The sequence below is a fragment of the Tenebrio molitor genome, chromosome 3 (genome assembly GCF_963966145.1).
Source record: "Tenebrio molitor chromosome 3, icTenMoli1.1, whole genome shotgun sequence".
NCBI classification, from domain to species: Eukaryota; Metazoa; Arthropoda; class Insecta; order Coleoptera; family Tenebrionidae; genus Tenebrio; species Tenebrio molitor.
The window spans coordinates 9,575,837-9,593,881 of NC_091048.1; the positions used below are offsets into that span (position 1 = coordinate 9,575,837).

The following is an 18,045-nucleotide window of genomic DNA, read 5'->3' on the forward strand; positions in this document are numbered from 1 at the left end:
TTGCATAATTTGTTTGATTCACTTTTTAATTTAAAGAAAAGTAAACGCTAATAAATAAAAATTAGTTTAATTATAATTGTGGTAGCACTGGTAGCAGCGGTATATGCGACTAAAACAAAGGTAAAGTTTTTACCTGTAAAAGGTAGCCATAGACAGACACTCTTCCCCGCGCGACAAACCAACAATTTTATTTAGGAGTTTAGGAAATTTAGGAAGTGAGAAATTCTATGCGAAGGAGTTTACTCCAGTGAGTGTGTAAGCATTATAAATATTGACATTGATAGTGCACATTGAAAAAATTGAAGTAGGCATGTTAATGCCCAAGATGACTGTAAGAAAGTTATTACGTGTTGTACGGTTTACATCTACAATACTAGCATGTCGAAAACAAGAATTAAAAAAAATAGAATTTGGTCTAAAAAAGAGAAATACAGCTACATTATAACCTTGCGAGAATAGTTATTTACATTACCAGATGCGTAAGTGAACTTTTTTTGCCAAGGAGGTAGTTCAAGACCCGAGGCGACAGCCGAGGGCCGTGAAACCTCCGCGGTGAAAGAAGAAACTTGCGCATCGTGTATTGTATTAAATTTTTCCTACTACGAAGCACCAACATTTTATAATGTTAAAAAAAAATAGCAAAAATCGTGCCGTATCGCGACCGTCCTTGGATCTTGGAAGTAAAAACCATAGCAACAGCTTTTACAAACATTTTATTTTTCGTCTTCAAACGGCGTGAATTGTGTAAGTGCGTGTAATCCGTAATAATGTTAGTTTGATAGTTTGCGGTTATTGGTATTTATGCAACAAGTCTTCCCGCAAAATATGGAATGTGACGGAATTGAAAGAGCCGCTGGAATTACGTTAGGCTCATTGTCGCCTGTCAAGTCGGGTGAGCGATATAACCTAACTTTCCAACAATTCATAAATCACAATAAATGTGAATAAGTAGATTAATTTTCCTTTGTTGTATTCAATTGGACTAATTAAACTACATATTATTATAAAATGTGTTGCTGTTTTCCATTTAATGATTTGGGTACCATCGATGGACAAATAAAACTGGGACAAAAATGACAGACACATAAGTCAAAATTTACAAATTTGCATCGTTTAATTACGACTTTATCACAAATAGGTTAACTTTAGTATGACATATTATACAGGATGGTCCAACACTTACCATTTTTGCGATTACGCGGTTTCTAACTATCGAAAAAATTTTTCGCTTGGCTAGGAAGAGACACACATTATGGAGCTATAAGCCTGTCCCATTATTTTATTTATTATCAATTGGGTTTCGCGTCAAGAGGCGATAAAGTGAAATTAATCAAAATTCAAAAAAAATTTTTTAATCTAAATAGGTTCAAACTAATACAGAAAACAGAAATCTGAAAATAAAAAAAATTAAAACGCATCACATTGCCGATTTATTTGCAATTAAAGAAGGTGCCGCACAACTGACAGGAATTTATGACGCAGTTACTATCGCGGCCACGGAATTTTGGCCGTCACTTTTCAAAAAAAATGGATGTAGTCCATGCTTTATTGTCATTATGATTGACTTTTGGAATTGACATCTAAAAATTTGTCACTGTCATACTTCATTCAAATAGTTGCGAACATGGCACCAATACCCTATTTTAATAAAGTGCAGATAAATAATATCCCTGTTCCAAGATGGTCTATCACATTCTAAAATTTCGGAACGTTTGGGTATAGGAAGAAGCACGATACCTAAGTGCAATTATTAAAAAATGGAGGCAAGATCAAACAGTGGAACGACGTCCAGGTTCCGGGGGACGTCGAATTTCTATACGTAATCAAGACGAACAACTTTTAACTGTGATACGAAACAGTCCTTTTACTACTGCTACTGCAGCAGTGAATATTAGTAATTTCCCGGGCTCCGTCAAAACCTCACGTCGTCGTCTGAGGAATACTGAACTTCGAAACCACGCAGCTGCTAGGTTGTGTTCTCAGACGAAAAGGTCTTCCAGTCGTCGCACAATGGTCTTGTTAGGGTGTAGTAGACCACGAAACAGCCGATATGATGAACGCTACGTTGAACCGACCGAACGATTCGGTCGCTTTTCTGTTAACATATGGGGGTGGATTTCTGCTGTTAGTCCTGGGGTAATGCTCCATGTAGAAGAGCGGTTGAACTCTGTCGTTTATATTAGGATCCTGGAAAATGTGATGCGCCCTTCAGTGACTAGGGTTTATCCCAATCAAAACTTTATCTTTCAGCAGGACAACTGCTCCGTGCATACGTCTCATAGGGTAGCAACATGGTTCCAGGATCAAAATATAAACGTCCTCGCCTGGCCCAGTCGTAGTCCAGATGTGAACCCGATAGAGAATATGTAGGGTTTTTTGGTAAGGCATTTGCAAAAACAGAGACAAATTTATCGTAATAGACAGGAACTCCTTACTGCGATCACTGATGCATGGCACGCGTTACCTCAGGACTACATCAGAAATCTATGCCTTTCCATGCCCAATAGACTAAGAAAAGTTTTAGACGCAAATCGGGCAGTTACAAAATACTAGTTTCTTTGCATGTTTCTAATACCTACCTATTTATTATGTTTTTATTTTATTTTTATATTTATCCTCCCTACCTATTTACGCTTTCTTTCTCTTTGTCAACATTAGGTTAATAAAATATCATTGTTTGATCGTTTCTTAAAGTAGCTTTACAAGATATCGCATTATGTGCAGGAAGGCATGTTTGTGCTTATTTAATGAAAGGCGTTATGCAGCACATGCGCACCTGCGTTAGGGTGCACAGATCTTACCGAGACTACAGAGAGCTAAGATTCAAGAAGATCCAAGAAAGTCTTGTCTTGAATCCGAGGGGAATGAATCTTTTTGCCTTATTCCTGCATATACATGTAAATATGTGTGTGCCTGACTTGTTGCAGGCAATGAGGAAGCGCGTTTTCATGCAAGTCAGTCAGCGTCAAAATGACAAGTCTTGAAATAGCAGAAAGTGAGGTTAGGAATACGTAAGGGCCGCTTTACATCTCATGTCAATGGAATGACAAGTGACGACCAAAATTCCGTGGCCGCAATTGTACACTAAGTGCCTAATCACAAACCAAACCAGAAGTAAGATTTACAATACCCCATCGCCAAACTGCAGGTACTTAGCCTGTCAGGGCCGAACTCGACTATTTTGCGCCTAGCAATTTCGGCAAACATTCTGAAGAAATTTTCAAATAAATTACGTAATGAAGTTGAAATTATTGAATATTCAGTTTTCTAAAATATCTATTTTTCATTTAAAGAAAAATCCTTTACTTGCTGCGAATCGTTTCTATCATAAACTGGAATTTCACCAGTACTGACCTGAAAAATGGTTTCGGGGGAGCCGACAGCCCTGCGTCAAAAAGATTTATTGGGGGGCCATCACATTACGAGCTGTCCTATTCAGCTCTACCATAAACGGTCTTGGATTCCAGCTTTCTTTAACTTGATATTTGATCGCAATTTTCACTATTACCTAATTATAATTCAAAGTCGGAAGTGGATCAATCAAAAAGGTGAGGAGTTCTGTAACTAGTAGAGCAAAAAAAAGCTTCCAATATTTGGACCAATTTGATATTAAATCGCTATAAAGTTAGCTCCATCACAAAAATTTAATTGAAAAAAATTGATCATGCTCAATCATAGAATATTAATTGTAGATTGTGCCTACCGAGTTTCAGAATTTTTGGACAATTATTAAACGTGTAATCGCAAAAATGGTAAGTGTTGGACCACCCTGTATAGAGACTGACAAATATATTGACAATTCAATGGTCTAATTTACATTGATTAAATTTTAAGTGTCCCAGTTTTATTTGTCCACCGACCGTACCTCAATCGAAATTGTCACAAAATAAAATAAAGTCTCCTCGTCCCGTAAGGAATCTCCTAGCAACCACACGCAAGATAGGATTCACTTTCGATTACAAGTGTGTTGCTAGGGCAGTAGATGAAACTTTCTAGATACGTAGTAGGAAGTAGTTATTTTCATATGATTAGCGCTGTCAGATCACTTTTCAGGTATGAGACCGAAATTTGAAGCACGAGGCGTCAGGCAAGTGCTGCAAAACAGGCCGAATACCTGAAAACTGACAGCCCACGAATATTGAATAACATTTTTCGTGTTGTTCGTTTAGGCAAAGTCTTAAAAACATTGATTTATTGTACATTTTGAGGTTATCTTTGACAGATGTCAAGTTAGGTATATAACCGGAAAAGTTTATATATTTAGTTATATACCACTTTCCCGGTTATGTATCTCAGGAAACGAACACGAAAAATACTTTCAGAAACTATTTTTCTTACACTTCTGTTCACTGAAAAAGCATACATATACATTTTGCTTGTGTAAATCAGATTTACCAGTACTATGGCGGATAATAAATTTAGGCCGGCCTGTCATTGAGTTGACATCAAAATGTGAAGCTGGCATTATGTTCAACTAACCCCATTTTCGATATTTGTCGTTCTTGTCATCATGACAGCAATAATCAAAATTAAAATTGGGAAAAGAAGCGTGCACCAGAGAGAAGTGCTACTAACGTAACGCTTAAGGTATAAGATTATATGGCCCTTTAAAAGTATTTGACCGGAGATAAACGTCCCTTTTGTGGCAATTGCAGTAGGCGGTCAGCCCAACCATAAATCATGCTTGATCCTACTTACCCATTGCTTTTGTGACTTTATTTAATTGCTTATTAATGTTATTAAATCATACTTTGTTGAGAGAGGTATTTTTCTGTCAGAACTTGACATTCATTAGGCTGACGTTAAAAGCTATCTATGTTTTATGTGCATTATGATAATGTAATAGGGATCGAGATAGCTTTATGAATTGTATTTTGGGTTGCATTTTTACTTGGTCAGGCTCGTCACCTTACGTGAATAATACTGTATTAAAAGTGGTTAGTTCCAACAATAATAATGATTACGTTTCTTGGTTAATTGCAGAATGTTCTGCTGGTCTCTTTTGTTACTTTTAAATTGATATTATGTTGCTCTATTATTGTAACTACCGATGACGTTGAAGAAAATGAAACAAACACTACATCTGTACATTCAGTAATTTCTAATTATGAATTATTAAAATGCACTTTTCATTTTTGAATCATTGACAAATAGAAAACAGGGTTAATCAAATAACGCAACAATATCTAATTAAGTATAGCACATAAATTCTCAAACGTATAAAAATTGTTTGAATGTTTCTGCGGACAATGACCAAAGCTGCATGATAAAGCAAACAGTACTAGATAAATCTGCCAACTTTACTTTTTGTTTAGTAAAACGGATAGTAATGAACTCGACTTTAGGTTAGTTAAATGGGTCAGATTAGGCTTTTATTTTTATTTTTATACCTTTTTGACAACTGTAAAAGGAAATATTTTTAAAAAGATGTTAAAATGTGAATAAAGTTGCCAAACTTTTATCAACATAGTACGTACCTACTTAATTACCAAATAGTTATTAGCGTTACAATTTCGGTAAATAGTACTATGGCGGCCAAAAAATTTTGGCCGTCACTTTCTTGACATTCAAGTAAAGTGTAAATAAACCTTTAGGAATCGTAACCCCACTTTCGATTCTTGTCATTTTGACAATCAATTTAAACTGTTTGAAGCTCAGATATTCCAAAAATCCGACATGAATAAACAAAATTAGAGCAATCGTACATAGATAACCTGAGGTAAACGTTCTGTGTAGTAGAAATGACAAAATAATTTTGAGTTTTGAAATTTACCACCCAAAAAATTACGTTCATAATCAAGACGGTAATCATGATGACAATAAAGTACGGATTACAAATATTTTTTTTTGAATTGACAAGCAATGACGGCCAAAATTTTTTGGCCGGCATAGTACGAGTTCCAATTTCTAAATGTATTGTTGCATAATTTGTTTGATTCACTTTTTAATTTAAAGAAAAGTAAACGCTAATAAATAAAAATTAGTTTAATTATAATTGTGGTAGCACTGGTAGCAGCGGTATATGCGACTAAAACAAAGGTAAAGTTTTTACCTGTAAAAGGTAGCCATAGACAGACACTCTTCCCCGCGCGACAAACCAACAATTTTATTTAGGAGTTTAGGAAATTTAGGAAGTGAGAAATTCTATGCGAAGGAGTTTACTCCAGTGAGTGTGTAAGCATTATAAATATTGACATTGATAGTGCACATTGAAAAAATTGAAGTAGGCATGTTAATGCCCAAGATGACTGTAAGAAAGTTATTACGTGTTGTACGGTTTACATCTACAATACTAGCATGTCGAAAACAAGAATTAAAAAAAATAGAATTTGGTCTAAAAAAGAGAAATACAGCTACATTATAACCTTGCGAGAATAGTTATTTACATTACCAGATGCGTAAGTGAACTTTTTTTGCCAAGGAGGTAGTTCAAGACCCGAGGCGACAGCCGAGGGCCGTGAAACCTCCGCGGTGAAAGAAGAAACTTGCGCATCGTGTATTGTATTAAATTTTTCCTACTACGAAGCACCAACATTTTATAATGTTAAAAAAAAATAGCAAAAATCGTGCCGTATCGCGACCGTCCTTGGATCTTGGAAGTAAAAACCATAGCAACAGCTTTTACAAACATTTTATTTTTCGTCTTCAAACGGCGTGAATTGTGTAAGTGCGTGTAATCCGTAATAATGTTAGTTTGATAGTTTGCGGTTATTGGTATTTATGCAACAAGTCTTCCCGCAAAATATGGAATGTGACGGAATTGAAAGAGCCGCTGGAATTACGTTAGGCTCATTGTCGCCTGTCAAGTCGGGTGAGCGATATAACCTAACTTTCCAACAATTCATAAATCACAATAAATGTGAATAAGTAGATTAATTTTCCTTTGTTGTATTCAATTGGACTAATTAAACTACATATTATTATAAAATGTGTTGCTGTTTTCCATTTAATGATTTGGGTACCATCGATGGACAAATAAAACTGGGACAAAAATGACAGACACATAAGTCAAAATTTACAAATTTGCATCGTTTAATTACGACTTTATCACAAATAGGTTAACTTTAGTATGACATATTATACAGGATGGTCCAACACTTACCATTTTTGCGATTACGCGGTTTCTAACTATCGAAAAAATTTTTCGCTTGGCTAGGAAGAGACACACATTATGGAGCTATAAGCCTGTCCCATTATTTTATTTATTATCAATTGGGTTTCGCGTCAAGAGGCGATAAAGTGAAATTAATCAAAATTCAAAAAAAATTTTTTAATCTAAATAGGTTCAAACTAATACAGAAAACAGAAATCTGAAAATAAAAAAAATTAAAACGCATCACATTGCCGATTTATTTGCAATTAAAGAAGGTGCCGCACAACTGACAGGAATTTATGACGCAGTTACTATCGCGGCCACGGAATTTTGGCCGTCACTTTTCAAAAAAAATGGATGTAGTCCATGCTTTATTGTCATTATGATTGACTTTTGGAATTGACATCTAAAAATTTGTCACTGTCATACTTCATTCAAATAGTTGCGAACATGGCACCAATACCCTATTTTAATAAAGTGCAGATAAATAATATCCCTGTTCCAAGATGGTCTATCACATTCTAAAATTTCGGAACGTTTGGGTATAGGAAGAAGCACGATACCTAAGTGCAATTATTAAAAAATGGAGGCAAGATCAAACAGTGGAACGACGTCCAGGTTCCGGGGGACGTCGAATTTCTATACGTAATCAAGACGAACAACTTTTAACTGTGATACGAAACAGTCCTTTTACTACTGCTACTGCAGCAGTGAATATTAGTAATTTCCCGGGCTCCGTCAAAACCTCACGTCGTCGTCTGAGGAATACTGAACTTCGAAACCACGCAGCTGCTAGGTTGTGTTCTCAGACGAAAAGGTCTTCCAGTCGTCGCACAATGGTCTTGTTAGGGTGTAGTAGACCACGAAACAGCCGATATGATGAACGCTACGTTGAACCGACCGAACGATTCGGTCGCTTTTCTGTTAACATATGGGGGTGGATTTCTGCTGTTAGTCCTGGGGTAATGCTCCATGTAGAAGAGCGGTTGAACTCTGTCGTTTATATTAGGATCCTGGAAAATGTGATGCGCCCTTCAGTGACTAGGGTTTATCCCAATCAAAACTTTATCTTTCAGCAGGACAACTGCTCCGTGCATACGTCTCATAGGGTAGCAACATGGTTCCAGGATCAAAATATAAACGTCCTCGCCTGGCCCAGTCGTAGTCCAGATGTGAACCCGATAGAGAATATGTAGGGTTTTTTGGTAAGGCATTTGCAAAAACAGAGACAAATTTATCGTAATAGACAGGAACTCCTTACTGCGATCACTGATGCATGGCACGCGTTACCTCAGGACTACATCAGAAATCTATGCCTTTCCATGCCCAATAGACTAAGAAAAGTTTTAGACGCAAATCGGGCAGTTACAAAATACTAGTTTCTTTGCATGTTTCTAATACCTACCTATTTATTATGTTTTTATTTTATTTTTATATTTATCCTCCCTACCTATTTACGCTTTCTTTCTCTTTGTCAACATTAGGTTAATAAAATATCATTGTTTGATCGTTTCTTAAAGTAGCTTTACAAGATATCGCATTATGTGCAGGAAGGCATGTTTGTGCTTATTTAATGAAAGGCGTTATGCAGCACATGCGCACCTGCGTTAGGGTGCACAGATCTTACCGAGACTACAGAGAGCTAAGATTCAAGAAGATCCAAGAAAGTCTTGTCTTGAATCCGAGGGGAATGAATCTTTTTGCCTTATTCCTGCATATACATGTAAATATGTGTGTGCCTGACTTGTTGCAGGCAATGAGGAAGCGCGTTTTCATGCAAGTCAGTCAGCGTCAAAATGACAAGTCTTGAAATAGCAGAAAGTGAGGTTAGGAATACGTAAGGGCCGCTTTACATCTCATGTCAATGGAATGACAAGTGACGACCAAAATTCCGTGGCCGCAATTGTACACTAAGTGCCTAATCACAAACCAAACCAGAAGTAAGATTTACAATACCCCATCGCCAAACTGCAGGTACTTAGCCTGTCAGGGCCGAACTCGACTATTTTGCGCCTAGCAATTTCGGCAAACATTCTGAAGAAATTTTCAAATAAATTACGTAATGAAGTTGAAATTATTGAATATTCAGTTTTCTAAAATATCTATTTTTCATTTAAAGAAAAATCCTTTACTTGCTGCGAATCGTTTCTATCATAAACTGGAATTTCACCAGTACTGACCTGAAAAATGGTTTCGGGGGAGCCGACAGCCCTGCGTCAAAAAGATTTATTGGGGGGCCATCACATTACGAGCTGTCCTATTCAGCTCTACCATAAACGGTCTTGGATTCCAGCTTTCTTTAACTTGATATTTGATCGCAATTTTCACTATTACCTAATTATAATTCAAAGTCGGAAGTGGATCAATCAAAAAGGTGAGGAGTTCTGTAACTAGTAGAGCAAAAAAAAGCTTCCAATATTTGGACCAATTTGATATTAAATCGCTATAAAGTTAGCTCCATCACAAAAATTTAATTGAAAAAAATTGATCATGCTCAATCATAGAATATTAATTGTAGATTGTGCCTACCGAGTTTCAGAATTTTTGGACAATTATTAAACGTGTAATCGCAAAAATGGTAAGTGTTGGACCACCCTGTATAGAGACTGACAAATATATTGACAATTCAATGGTCTAATTTACATTGATTAAATTTTAAGTGTCCCAGTTTTATTTGTCCACCGACCGTACCTCAATCGAAATTGTCACAAAATAAAATAAAGTCTCCTCGTCCCGTAAGGAATCTCCTAGCAACCACACGCAAGATAGGATTCACTTTCGATTACAAGTGTGTTGCTAGGGCAGTAGATGAAACTTTCTAGATACGTAGTAGGAAGTAGTTATTTTCATATGATTAGCGCTGTCAGATCACTTTTCAGGTATGAGACCGAAATTTGAAGCACGAGGCGTCAGGCAAGTGCTGCAAAACAGGCCGAATACCTGAAAACTGACAGCCCACGAATATTGAATAACATTTTTCGTGTTGTTCGTTTAGGCAAAGTCTTAAAAACATTGATTTATTGTACATTTTGAGGTTATCTTTGACAGATGTCAAGTTAGGTATATAACCGGAAAAGTTTATATATTTAGTTATATACCACTTTCCCGGTTATGTATCTCAGGAAACGAACACGAAAAATACTTTCAGAAACTATTTTTCTTACACTTCTGTTCACTGAAAAAGCATACATATACATTTTGCTTGTGTAAATCAGATTTACCAGTACTATGGCGGATAATAAATTTAGGCCGGCCTGTCATTGAGTTGACATCAAAATGTGAAGCTGGCATTATGTTCAACTAACCCCATTTTCGATATTTGTCGTTCTTGTCATCATGACAGCAATAATCAAAATTAAAATTGGGAAAAGAAGCGTGCACCAGAGAGAAGTGCTACTAACGTAACGCTTAAGGTATAAGATTATATGGCCCTTTAAAAGTATTTGACCGGAGATAAACGTCCCTTTTGTGGCAATTGCAGTAGGCGGTCAGCCCAACCATAAATCATGCTTCAAGCAATTCTCTGTTGTGAATTCCAGAGCCGGCCTCAAAACAAATGCGTACCGATGAAATTATATTTATTTATTAAATATTACAATACTATTACAAATCATCTTTACTGTTTTCAAGACACAAAGTACTAAAGGGAATTTCGTTACAATCACAAAATTTACAATAAACATCAAAAACATGTTCTATCACAAATTTTTAATCCCTGCCCTGAACCAAGGAAAAGGGATGCAGCTGCACGAGCCGAGACGACCATCTCAACGCCAATATTGGTTTCCATTATTGGGATAATTTTAGTGCTGCCATATAATCTTATACCTTAAGCGTTACTTTACAAATCAGTTATGTTAGTGCGTCATGATCTGTATGTTCAGTTTACCTGAACTTGGCTTGAGGCGTCGGCCATCTGCCACCCTACCCCCCGCGCTCGGAGTTATATAATAGTGGTAGTTTTAGAATAAGTTTCACTTGCATTTCAGAGCTTGACATTAGAGCAAGCGTAAGTCATTTTTGTACACTTATAATTCAGAGCTTGACAGTAGATCAAGTGTAAAGTGTAAGTCATTCATGTATGCGAGAGATCGGCAAACATCTAGTGTGTGTCTCAATAAATCATAGAATAATTATTCGCCTTTGATTCACGCGCAACACTGTAAGTTACAAAAAAGCAGAAGGAAACGCCAAACAGCTTGAAAACCTTCAGTTTGACAAACTGACACATCAGTCATAATGACAATAAATGGTCGCTTGCATTGACTTTTTTGAAATGTCAGAAGTTTGCCGGCCTAAATTTATTGTCCGCCATAGTACCTGATGTCACTGTCATTGTCAGTGGCAGATAATTGAAATTCAGTCAGTAAAAGTGTACTTAATGCCCCCTCTAATGTACTATAAGTATTATTCTTTATTTTCAAGGTTTATTATGGGTTCTTTTAAGTCTCATACTTATAATTACTACTCTCGTGTCAAAAATGGATTACTCCCTAGGATTTAGGGATATTCGCTACTAGGTTGCCATAAATTTGGTTAGGTTGGAGGCTATGTGGTTTCTGGTGACAAACAAAAGATATCCCAAAAATGTAAGACAGCAAATTAATTGTAACACTTGCAAATGACTAATTTCTCGCCAAGTGATCGATGATTTTTCATTTCACAATCAATTTTGGTTACTGGCGGCATATTTATTTGGATTTAATCTCTCAATTCAAAGTAACCAACCTTAGAGATTCAAAATAACTTTTGAAAATTCTAGTTACACACAACATGAAAAACGTTATTTCCCTAAAAGTTCGAATTCTAGGGAGTAATCCATTTTTGACACGAGAGTATACTATCATTAATACAAAAAATTACAAAAATCTCCCTCAAGACTTGTATGCTTTTTCCATAAACAGAAGTGTACAAAATACCGTGCGATCAACAATTATTTAGATCAAACTTTTAGATTTTGGTCTGATCTTCTTTAGGTTCAGATGCTTCGGAGTACTATGGCGGCCAAAAAATTTTAGCCGCCACTTTCTGTCATTAACGAAAAAACAATGTAATCCATACTTTATTGTCATTATGATTACCGTCTTGATTATGATTGGATTTTTTGGGTGGTAAATTTCAAAGCTCGAAATTATTTTGTCATTTTCTACTACATAGAACGTTTACCTCAGGTTATTTATGTACTATTGCGGGCAAAAAAAGTGGGACATCAAATTTCTGTCAGTTTTGAAAAATTCGATGTAGTTCAAGCTTTATTGTCATTTTTTTGACACTATTCCAGCTGATAGTTTAAAAATTTATTTTATACTCCTATTTTCCTTTTCCAAATGCCCTCTTCTTTTGATAAAGGTAGATTTTGATTGGAACTTTGCATTAAATAAATAGTCACTACGTGCTTACTTACAATCATTCCCTACAACCTACAGTACTTAATGACAACGTCAATCAATTCAAAGTAGGGTTACAATCAGATAAGGGTTATTTCACATTAAAAGTCCAGACAATGACGTTGATGTCCCACTTTTTTTGCCCGCAATAGTACGACTGCTTTAATTTTGTTCATTCATGTCGGAATTTTGGAAAATCTCAGCTTCAAACAGTTTTAATTGATTGGCAGAATAACAATATTCATGTCAAAATGACAAGAATTGAAAGTGGGGTTACGGTTCCTAAAAATTTATTTACACTTTATGTGAATGTCAAGAGAGTGACGGCTAAAATTTTTTGGCTGCCATAGTAATATCTATTCACTTTGATTGTGACCACAACGAAAAACATAGTAGGCGCTGTTTAGCTGTGTGCTGCATACGTTTTACACTAAATATTTGTGTGGTGTGAACATGATGTGAAAATGTCAGAATTGTCAAAACTTGACCATGGTAGCAATGATTTCAATATATTTAGCAATATTAATAACGGAAATCAATATTTGAAGTAGGAGAAACTAAAAACGTCTGTCTGATTCTGTGATCACGTCTGTTGAAAAGTGGGGTTATATCCAGGTACAGATTATTTAACGTAAAAACTTCGAAATCACCTCATGCAATTCTCGATATTAATGAAGAACGAGGGAAATTGGCACTAAGACAAACGCGAAAAATGCCTGGGGAAATCAGAACTTTCAATTAACATTGATTAATACAAATATTTTCAGATAAAAACTAATCAGACAGAAAGTTCAAAAAAATGATTTACAGGGGATGAAAAGGCAGAAGGTATCAAACTACAACACTTACTAGCCAAAATGTACAACAAAAAAGCACAAATAGAGTTAACTTTATTGGTGATGTTCGTCTTTGTGAGTTGTTTTCCCGTTGGCTTCAATAAATGTCTCGAAACAAGTCAATATTAACCGGTTGGTCATAACTTTAAGAAGACGACGTGGCATTTTTTTTTTGAATTCTAAAATTTTGACCAAAACTCAATTTTATAGATATGCGCACAGTGTACGTCTAAAGACGTTTGCGCAAGTCGTTCTCCGTCTTCTGTGAGCGTGACGTTTCTGCCAAAATGGCGCCTCCTAGAGTTGCCAACTGCGACTGGATTTAGTGTTATCTAAAATTCCCTATCAATAACCTAGCAACTGAAAAGTTACTAGGGAGTGGTCACAATCAAAATGAATAGATTATACATGGAAGTATTTTTGGTTGCATATACCTGTTCAATTTAAATTTGGAATTTTTTTCCGAAACGCGGTTAAACAAGCAATTAACGACGCTGTACAGTGTACATCCATTATCCGTTATTGAAAACACCATTACGAAAGTAAGATTCAATCATGAATTAAAACCATTTTTGCGTTAAAATTTGATTAATAGTGACAGATGTTGGACGTTTATTAGTATTCATAAGGGTTTCTAAACTTTTTAGATGTAAGGAAACTTTACATTAAAAGTAGGTACAGTTAATTTCAAAATTATAGAGTACACCTAATTTTCAACAGTGTGAAATGCACTTACATTTTTTGTCAATGTCACTTTTGATAAAGAAAATGGTTAATCTAACCGAAAACGCGAAAGTGCTCATTCCAAATTAGAAAAAGGGTGGTCGATCCGGAGGGTAGTCCAGTGTTTATAATATTACGAAGAGCACCGTGCAGAGGATAAAACAGACAATATAATGGTGTTCTAAAATATCAGCGACAATTTATGTTGTCAAACTTACCTAACCTCTATAACAAATATGCCGTTCAAATTTCAAAAAGGCATCTTTACATGTGGAAAAAACTGTAATAAATCGATTTTTTCATTTTTGAGGTGTACTTTATAATTTTGAAATTAACTGTATTCGCGTACCGCAACCCTTATAATTTATTTAAACGAAAGTACACCATTTTAATATTTTTTTGTTCAACACTGTCAGAATTTGAGAATTTTCTTCTGTGTGAACGGATTTTGATAAACGTCACAACTTGTCAAAACGAAACGTCAAGCCAATTTTAAGGATTTTAAGCGAATTGGAGCCTTTAAGGGGCTCGTCCAACAAAAAAACGTTGTATTCAACTCGTTTGTGTGTAAATTGGGCCTTTTTTGGTACTCGTGGGCCTTTAAAACGCTCGTTTGACTCGCGTTTTGTGAGAAAAAAAGACCCAATTTACACACGAACTTATTAAATAAACTACTATTATAGAGCCAAAAACTGATAAAGAACATTCTAAAATTGAGAAGATCAGTATGGTGAAGCCAAAAACCTTTGCATAACATAATTTGCTAAACTTTCCATAATATATTTATTTGTACCATACATTCGTTCTCTTTATACCAAATACAACGGAAGAAAAAATAGTGAAAAATGTGATGAAATCAGCTGAGTTAAAAGCGGAATCAGTTATACTAGTTTGTCCAGCCGGAGATTGGTTGACATAAAAATCACTAAATTCTACGCAGAGAAAGTACCTAGCACCTAGCGCACGTAAAATTTGAAATACCTACATCCTCCAAGCAGTAACATTTTTGCCCGAAATGATGCTCAAATTAATGAATTCTAGTGCATTTTTAGTGTTGGGTTAATTTAATACAATTTAAAATCTCCCTGGACGAAGCATACCTACTTTTTTTTATCATTCTGTCTATTGTTTCAAATTCCCTATACAGGACAAATAACAAATTGTGGTATAAACCTATTGAAGGTCTTTTCTTTTTATAAATGGAGAACATACAGAAAACTAAAGCATCCCTAAAAGCCCGACAAAGCCAGTTCACAGCGTCCCTAAAAGGAACGTATCGAGTTCCTCCCAGTGGTCACTTCTTTACCTGGATAACTCTTATCAACAGACGAGTGCCTCCCGAGGTTATGGGGGATTACTGCGGCAGGTATTCGACAGGTCGTAGCCGGATTAAATTAAAATTATTATTTCTTATTTATTATTTACAAGGGTAAATTATAATAACTACATTTACAAATTGTAGTCTATTTATCTATCCGCAATCAGATTATGTAAAGAATCTTGCTTTTTCTGTATATTGGATCTAACAATTTTTGCACCATTAGTGCGTCCAGCTTTACGTTCCACATGTATTGTGGGTTGCATTTTCAATTCCATCGGACTCATTATTACTTGTGAATCATCTTGTATAAATAGAAGAATGACTACCATAAAAATTATTTTTAAAATGAGAATGAAAGCTTTCATTTGTGGTTTGAAATGTGCCCGCTGAAGAAGCAGCCCACATATGAGGATTGAAACCGCATTCATCTTCTATCTACGAGTATGTAATTAATAATTACCTACTAAATAATTTGCAAATTTTGTTAAATTTTCACTTATTAAAAACGACGAGTAGTCAATGTTATGCCGATCATTTTTATGGTGGTGTTGAGAATGTCAACGGTGCTGGGATATGAATTTGACGAGTGCTTGCACGAGTCGAATTCGAAAGCCCCGTTGACATGAGTGACTAAAATTAAGTTTTTTCATTGGTTAATGAACATTAAATTACATATGAATTAAATAGTCATAGGAATAACTTCCATTAATTCTAAAAAGCAGTCCCCAACATCTTCTGGAGGTAAGTATGGCAAACCAAAAATGTGTTTTATCCATTTTCGCAATTCGGCTGCCTGTCAATATAAAATTTAGCTATACCCAGAGGCTAAACCTAAATTCTGGAATTTACAGTACCATTTCAGTCATTGGTTGCAAGAAGTCTGTCTGTAACATCCGCATAATTACCAAGAAATTTTAAAATTTAATATTCAAGGAAAGACAATGTACTTCCCAATTACCAGATAATTCTTATCGCCACCGCTTATCGTTCACTACCTCACTACCTGCTATAAAACCCGCTGGAGCAACTCGTCTACGCCGCCTAGGGACTAGTACTTAGCATGCCGAAGGCGATGGGACTAGTGCTCTGCATGCCAAAGTTGTTTCATTATCTGCTAATAAATTAGGTTCATTTCTTTTCAATTTAGAGTTTAGAAAGGAATCAGTTAATAATGCAAGAACGACAGAGACAAAACAAACAGATATCAATGCGAAAAGCCAACAGAAAAAATGGAAAACTATAATATGACCAATTCCTGGACTCTGTCCGCTCATCATGAAGCTTTGCTGAATTCTAGGTCACACATTTTTCATTTGTTAATGATTTTATATACATTTTATATCTTCAACTTGGTCTCTGCACTGGTCTAACAATTCAAGTTCTTATCTTTCCTCAAGATTAAATTCAAACTTGTCATCATTTACTTTATAGTGAACTGTAGATATACTTTCTTTCTTTAAACTTATAATTACACAGTCTGTCCCAGAAGTGCCTCCCCATAGAAAACAGGCATGTGCCGACAGCAAAAGACACTCCAAGATGTCTAAAATAAATTTTCCTGTAGCTCACATAACCGAGTTATAAAAATTTTCAATTAAACCAACTCCAAAAGCTCATCCTTGATATCGAAAAGTTTACTTGGAATTTTGACGTATTCTGATGTGGAATAATGATTGGTCAAGTTTAGGATGTCTTTTCTCGATATCGCTTGAGGTAGGACTCTTTTTCTTTAAAATTCACAGTATCACATTTACCCAAATACTCCATTTTTTTCTCTGGGGAGGCAGTTCTGGGACACCTGTATGTAAATAACTGAAGAGTCATATTTCCGCTTTATGAACATATCAAAAACACGAGCACAAGTATACAGTTAATTGTTTTTGTAATCACGGGGTTGATTCGAAAATTCTGATAACAATATCAGAATTTTCGGATCGCCGCGGCGCGCCGCCGTGATTACAAAAACAATTAACTGTATAATTATCCATATAAATTATCTATATAATAATTACTCATTAAGTACTTTAATTTCTTTGATTCATTATCTAATCAATATCCAAATATTATTGTATCAAAGATTTCTAAAAAACCTCTCTTATAAACAAAACCAAATTCTTTTAATTCTATTTTATCTTTAAGTTCTTTTAGTATGTCTGGTAATTCGATGATAATTTATAGGAATTTTATCTTTACTTGTTATCTAATTTCGTACCGGCTCTCCTGGACTTGTCTATAATATCATTTTCATTCTCCCCCCCTACGAAAGTGTAACTTTCTATTTTGATAAGGCAATCGAAAGCGAAAGTAAAACATGCTAGGTCATCGGTTGCTAAGCATGAAAAACTTTCGGGCCCTGCACACCATTTAATGAAATTTTCATTTCATAAGCTTGATTGTACATACTGGTCTTTGGATTTGTCCCGCAACACATTTCTGCACGCAATATATGCAGCTGCTTCAATGAAATTCATTTTAAACTGACCTGACCAAGTATTCAACGATATTTGAATGATGTTTTTGTATTGTTACTAAAGTAACGTTAACAACAAGCTGCCTTATACTAATTTTATTATAATCACTGAATCATTATATTTTATTAAAAATGGCGAGGGGAGAAAGTTTAATACATTACACGCTGCGAAAGCTCTTTCAGGTGCTTGGAGTTTTTAAATCACCTCGGTTACG

The 18,045-nt window shown here is 35.5% G+C and overlaps 1 protein-coding gene across 4 annotated transcripts in view; it reads left to right on the plus strand.

Moving 5' to 3' along the window:
* Positions 1 to 18,045, plus strand: part of LOC138126280 (START domain-containing protein 10-like) — a 33,739-nt gene that overhangs the window by 12,500 nt on the left and 3,194 nt on the right. The window lies entirely within an intron of this gene.